The sequence below is a fragment of the Crinia signifera genome, chromosome 8 (assembly GCF_055691185.1).
Source record: "Crinia signifera chromosome 8, ASM5569118v1, whole genome shotgun sequence".
In the NCBI taxonomy this organism is placed as follows: domain Eukaryota; kingdom Metazoa; phylum Chordata; class Amphibia; order Anura; family Myobatrachidae; genus Crinia; species Crinia signifera.
The window spans coordinates 136,889,786-136,896,290 of NC_139224.1; the positions used below are offsets into that span (position 1 = coordinate 136,889,786).

General features: G+C 46.9%; 1 long non-coding RNA gene across 1 annotated transcript in view; it reads right to left on the reverse strand.

Annotated features, from left to right (window-relative positions):
• The window catches only part of LOC146027107 (uncharacterized), a 28,600-nt gene extending 25,373 nt beyond the window's left edge, over nt 1-3,227 (reverse strand). The window contains exon 1 of the long non-coding RNA XR_014454672.1: nt 3,120-3,227. This is a non-coding gene — a long non-coding RNA (uncharacterized LOC146027107). The remainder of the gene's footprint in view (nt 1-3,119) is intronic.
• Nucleotides 3,228-6,505: the final 3,278 nt, after the last annotated feature.

The following is a 6,505-nucleotide window of genomic DNA, read 5'->3' on the forward strand; positions in this document are numbered from 1 at the left end:
AGGAAGTAGGAAGCAGGTGGTTTGAAGTGAAGAGTGGAGTGGATTTGACGAGCAACGGGATGAAGAAAGCAGACAGATAGAGGAGAGTAGGTGACTCAATGGGATGTAGAGAGAAGGAAGTGGAAGCAGAGAGAAGAAAGGAAGTGCTAGGGAAAGTGATGAAGCAGTCGGTGGTAGCAAAGACAAGAGGTCTAATATTTTTGTGTCAGTTTCTTTTTTCATGATACAACAACACAATAAAGGCGAGTGATGGTCTGGCTAGTGGGGACGGTTGGAGGCCAGGTTTATTTTTTTCTTTACATTTTAATATGTTTATGATGTTGTATTATGAAAAAATAAAGTAACCCAAAACATGGCTAGAAATTGGCATTGGTGCAGAGAAAAGTGATGGGAAACTGGATGCAGAAAGTAGGCCGTGGCAGCAGAAAGCGTTGAGGAAGAGATAGGAAAAAGGAAAAAGGTGGTAGCAGTATAGAGTGGAGATAATGTGGCAAGCAATGGGATGCAGGAAGCAGGTGGTTGCAGCAGAAGGAGAAGAGGTGACAATGGGGAATGGAGAGCAGAAAGCAGGTGGTGTCAGCAAAGAAGGAGGAGAGAAAGAGTTAGGGAATGAAGTGCAGAAAGCAGGTGGTGTCAGCAGAGAGAGGAGAGATAGTGTTAGGGAATGGAATGCAGAAAACAAGCAGTAGTCGCAGAGAGAAGAGAGGAGGTGACAGGGAATGGGATGCCAAAAGTAAGCAGTGGCAGGAGAGGAGGAGAATGCAATGCAGAAAACAGGCTGTATGGGCAGAGAGAGGAGGTGAAGGGAAATGTGATGCAGACTACAGCCGGTGGCAGCATAGAAGGGAGAGGATGAGGAATGGATTGAAGAAAGCAGGCGGTGGCATCAGAGACAGGAGGTGATTGTGAATTGGAGGCAGGAAGCAGGCGGTGGCAGTAAATAGAGGAGGTGACAGAATGGGATGAAAAATGCAGGTGGTGGCAGTAGAGAGAAGAGAGGCAGTGACGGGGAGATGAAGCAGGCGGAGGTAGCAAAGACAGGAGGTGGTGAGGATTGGGATGCAGACTACAGGCGGAGGTAGCAAAGAAAGAAGAGGAGAGGAATGGGATGAAGAAAGCCGGCGGTGGCAGCAGAGACAGGAGGTGACAGAGAATTTAACATTGAATAATTGTTTTAATCATAAAAGTGTATTGAAATTATATTGAAGATATACAAAATCAAATACACAAGTCAAGAAATCAAGATAAATTTTAATTATTTTGTGTTAGTTTACTTTTTTTATAGGATAGGTGATGGAGTAAGGGATAAAGATAGCAGGAGGTGGAGGTTGAGAGAAGAGTGGAGGTGAGGGGAAAGGGATAAAAAAAGCAGGCGGTGGCAGCAGAGACAGTAGGTGCCGGGGAATGGGATGCAAGAAAGCAGGCAATGGCAGCAGAGACAGGAGGTGATGGAATGGGATGAAGAAAGCAGGAGGTGGCAACAGAGACAGTAGGTGCCTGGGAATGGAACGCAGGAAGCAGGCAGTGGCAGCAGAGAGAGGAGAGGAGGTGACTGAATGGGATGAAGAAACCAGGCTTTGGCAGCAGAGACAGTAGGTGACAGGGAATGGAACGCAGGAAGCAGGTGGTGGCAGCAGAGGGAGGAGAGGAGGTGACGGAATGGGATGAAGAACGCAGGCGGTGGCAGCATAGACAGTAGGTGATGGTGAATAGAACACAGGGACCAGGTGGTGGCAGCAAAGAGAGGAGGTGGCAGTGAATGGGACACAGACAACAGGCAGTGGCAGCAGAGACAGTAGGTGAAGGGGAATAGGATGTAGGAAGCAGGAGGTGGCAATACAGAGAGGAGAAGTGACAGAATGGGATGAAGAAAGCAGGAGGTGGCACCAGAGACAGTAAGTGATGCGGAATGGGACACAGAAAGGAGGTGGTGGCAGCAAGGAGAGGAGGTGACGTGAATGGGACACAGAATAAAGGCAGTGGCAGCAGAGACAGTAGGTAAAGGGGAATAGGAATAGGAAGCAGGTGGTGGAAGTAGAGAGTGGAGAGGATGTGACAAGCAACGGGATGAAGAAAGCAGGCAGTGGCTACAGACAGTAGGTGAAGGGGAGTGGGACACAGGAAGCAGGCGATGGCAGTAGATAGAGGAGAGTAGGTGACTCAATGGGATGTAGAGAGCAGGAAGTGGAAGCAGAGAGAAGAAAGGAAGTGCTAGGGAAAGTGATGAAGCAGTCGGTGGTAGCAAAGACAGGAGGTCTAATATTTTTGTGTCAGTTTATTTTTTCATGAAATAACAACACAATAAAGGCGAGTGATGGTTTGGCTAGAGGGGACGGTTGGAGGCCAGGTTTTTATTTTCTTTACATTTTAATATTTTGATGAAAAAATAAACCAACCCAAATCATGGCTAGAAAGGGGCATTGGTGCAGAGAAAGGTGATGGGAAACTGGATGCAGAAAGTAGGTGGTGGCAGCAGAAAGCGTAGAGGAAGAGATAGGGAATAGGATGCAGAAAGCAGGTGCTGGCAGCAGAGAGAGGATGGGTGACAGGGAATGTGATGCAGAAAGCAGGCAGTGGTGGCATAGAGGAGGAAAAAGGGATGCAGAAAGCAGGCAGTAGTAGCAGAGAGAGGAAAGAAACTGACAGGGAATGGGACACAGGGAGCAGGTGGTAGCAGTATAGAGGAAAGGAGGGGAGTGGGATGCAGGAAGCAGGCGGTAGTAGCAGATCGAGGAGAATAGGTGACTGAATGGGATGTAGAGAGCAGGCAGTGGCAGCAGACAGTAGGTGAAGGGGAGTGGGATGCAGAAAGCAGGCAGGGTGGCAGATAGAGAAAAGGAGGTTATGGGGAATGGGACGCAACAAGCAAGCAGTGCTGGCAGAAAGAGGAGTTGACATGACTTTCCACAGTCTCCCACTTATCCTGTTATACAGGGTGAAGTATTGTGGTACATCAGCGCTCACCGCTCATTGCCTGCCCATACACACTAGGAGATTTTGAGTTAAAAGTAGCTCAAAACGGAAAAAGTGGCAACTTTGAGCTCAAAAGCGCCTAGTGTGTATGGGCCTCAACTTTCCTCCAACCATCCAACTTTTATGTTCTGTGCTGCTCCACATACCTAACAAACTTTATCATTAGTGTAAACCAGCCAACTTCTGTCGCTCTCCAACTTGTGATGTCACAGAGGCAAGCGGGCAGTGTCTGTATACTTCTGTATGCCTTGAGTAAATAAACATTTTGTCAGAAAAATAAAAAACACTTTTGCATGTGTATTTATATCAATAAAACTAGAGAACCACAAGTGCCAGTTTACCCTGGGATCTGTAGTTTATTATCTCCTGCAGGAATTAATAAATTGACATCTTGCTAAATAGGCTTCAGTGTATACAAAATAATGAGTAATGCAGACCCTAGAAACCAGTATATTTGCACATGCCCTGGTCCCATAGATGTTTGTGGGCAGCTGACGGTACTGCCAGATCCAATGTGCTGGAGCCAAGGTCCTCTGTCCCCTGCATACTGCAGCATGGAACGCCCCCTGTCCAGGATGGTAGAAGACATCGCTACTCACAGATCTTTTATTATTGAAATCACATCTGCTAGGAAGTTTACATTCTCTCTCAATATTTGTAAAACTTCTTTTTATAATAAATTCTATCTATTGTACCCATCACCCTTATTTCTCTGGTTTATTTTTTGCTCCTATATTACATATATTATAAAGAGCATGATCTCTCATCCTGTGATGTGAATACATTTCTAATTCCAGGAATACACAATGCCATAACAAATGGAATATGGGGTGTTGGGATACTTGCAGACGTACTATTACAGCAGTGTGATTCTTGATGTGACCCAAACTTGAACCAATACTCTGAATGAATTAGTCGGGTGGTCAGGATTAGTATCAGGTTCCCACAGACCTCAGTGTCCGCACAATGAAGCAGATCGGCTTTCTGGACATTGGAGTCTGGCAATCTGTCCACAGGGATTACAAGTTGCCTATAAACCCCGTATTTAATGTACATGTCACCCTTGTTCTGTCCTAATATTTTATTACTATTCTTGGTCTAGATCTACAATAAAACTCAAAAGGTCGATATGGGGTTTTCAAAAGGTCGACACAGTGGACATGGACACCGTATCGGTGCATCGCGTCCCCTCGCATGGCTGGCTGTGCTCACCATACTTCGGGCAAGGTGCCTCGTTATGCTTGGCACACTATTTTATTCTCCCTCCACGCCCTAGTGGATGGTAGGGCATGAAAATCCGCATGTCGGCACATGTCAGCTAAAAATATAACAAATAAACATTGGCCTTTTGGCTGTCGACCTTCCCCATGTTGACCTAATTCTTGTGTCGACCTAAACCCATGTCAACCTTTTGAGGTTGTTGACCTTCAATGGTTGACCCAGTATATGTCGTCCTTCTTGTGGTCGACCTAGTGACCGTTCCTTATCTGGATAACCTTCAGAATACACAAATTGGCCACCGCGGCTCTGTAAAATGGTCCTGAAAATCTGTGTCGGAAGATTATCCTGTCCCCGCCCCGCTATACAATGCTGAAATTACTGAGGATTCACTATGAAATCCCGACAGGGACAAAATCCCGACATTTAAAATCCCGACAAGGACAAAATCCCGACATTTAAAATCCCGACATATAGAATGCACAGGTGAAAAAGTCAACATGACTTTGAGTCGACAGGTCGCAAGGTTTCACCTGTACATTCTATATGTCGGTATTTTGACCTTGTCGGGATATTAATGTCGGGATTTTGTCCTTGTCGGGATTTTGACCCATTCAAGATTTTGATCATGTCGGGATTTTGACTGCATCCAATTACTGACCAACATTTGGTAAAGCTGCGTACACAGCCCTGGGCACACTATGGGAACAATTACACCAAAGCATCTGTCAGCACTAGCTTGATAAAATGTCCTGCAATTTAATTCTGCAAAATGTAATCTTCAGTGATATCATTCCCCCGATCTTAGACGCTCCCAGAGAGGAGAAGCAAAATTCCCTAGTGCAGTGGTTCCCAAACTGTGTGCCGTGGCACCCTGGGGGGCCTCAGGACACTTTCAGGGGTGACTTGGGTTGGGGGTCCAGGAAAAACTTCAATTATGTATGGTCATTGTGTTAGGAAAACCAGATGTGTGGACAGACAGAAGAGAATCCTGTCCCTCATCACATAAGTGAACCTAAGAATGACATATAAACACAAATTACTTAATATTCTTTGAGAAATTTCTCAATAGGAAACCTTTGGTCTAGGGGTGACGCAAAAAGCATGTGATTATCTAGGGCGCCATGATGTTCGGGAGCCACTGCCCTAGTGTATAACAGCATCATTCTAAGTACAACCCCAAGCAGGTCAGGTGGAGTCTCCTACCAGAGGACATGGGCTATGTTTTATGGCTGACAATTGCTCATCCACAGAGAGGATTACACCCTATTCGGATGAGGTCAATATTGGGAATCACACCGTCACCATTCAGCAGCAACTCCTATGAAACAAATGGAGAAATCTAGTTTAAACAGTATTTAATAAAGTGCAGAAGAATAAAAACATAAAGTGCAGGAGTGAATTGGACTCTGACTAGTTGTATAGTCTACTATAGAAAAAGGTAACGTAATCACAACAGTAACATGTACAGTACATCAGGTGCCCCCAGGTTACCCGCCAGGCTCAGAGATGGGATGCAGTTTAAATACCGACGCCGGAATCCTGACTGCCGAAATCCCGACCACCGAAATCCCGACAGTTTCTCCCTCCGTGGGTGTCCACGACACCCCTGGAGGGAGAATAAATTAGCGTGCCGAGCGTAGCAAGGGGGGGGCGATCCACGTCCCCCCCTTGTCGGGATTTTGGTGGTTGGGATTCCGGCGTCGGGATTTTGAACGCCGGGATCCCTACCGCCGGGATTTCATCTGAATCCTCAGAGTTACCCGGCAGGTTACCCGCCAGGCTCAGAGTCTAATAGGGCGTGCACACGGTTCGATTACAGATGGAGCCCCTGCCATCCTTGGCCGGGGCTCGCCAGACCCTCCCCGCTGGCGAGCGCCGGCGGCAGGGGCTTCACTAAACTGGGACACGCGTGTGTCTCACACGCACGCGCGTCCCAGTCTCTCGGCAGGGACGCTGCGTGTCCCTTCCCATCTCCGCTTCAGACGGGCAGGGTTAGGGGGCGCTCGGGGCGGCAAGGGCGAAGGTGGGGAGGCGGTGGGGACCGGAGGAAGGCTCCGTTTCCCAGGGGGCGCGCTGTATGTCTATTTTGCTATTCGATTTTTGCTTCAAATCGAACAGAAATTTAACGTATTCGATTTTCATTCAATCCCCAATACGCGGCACCGTGGTATTGAAATCAAATAGAAAAATAGACTGTGCAGCAAGACCATATAGTACAGATCTGTACTTTACAGTCTAAATCGAATGTGTACTCGCAACATTCGATCCGATCCCAATTTATTCGGGATTGAATAGAAAGTATATTGCACCG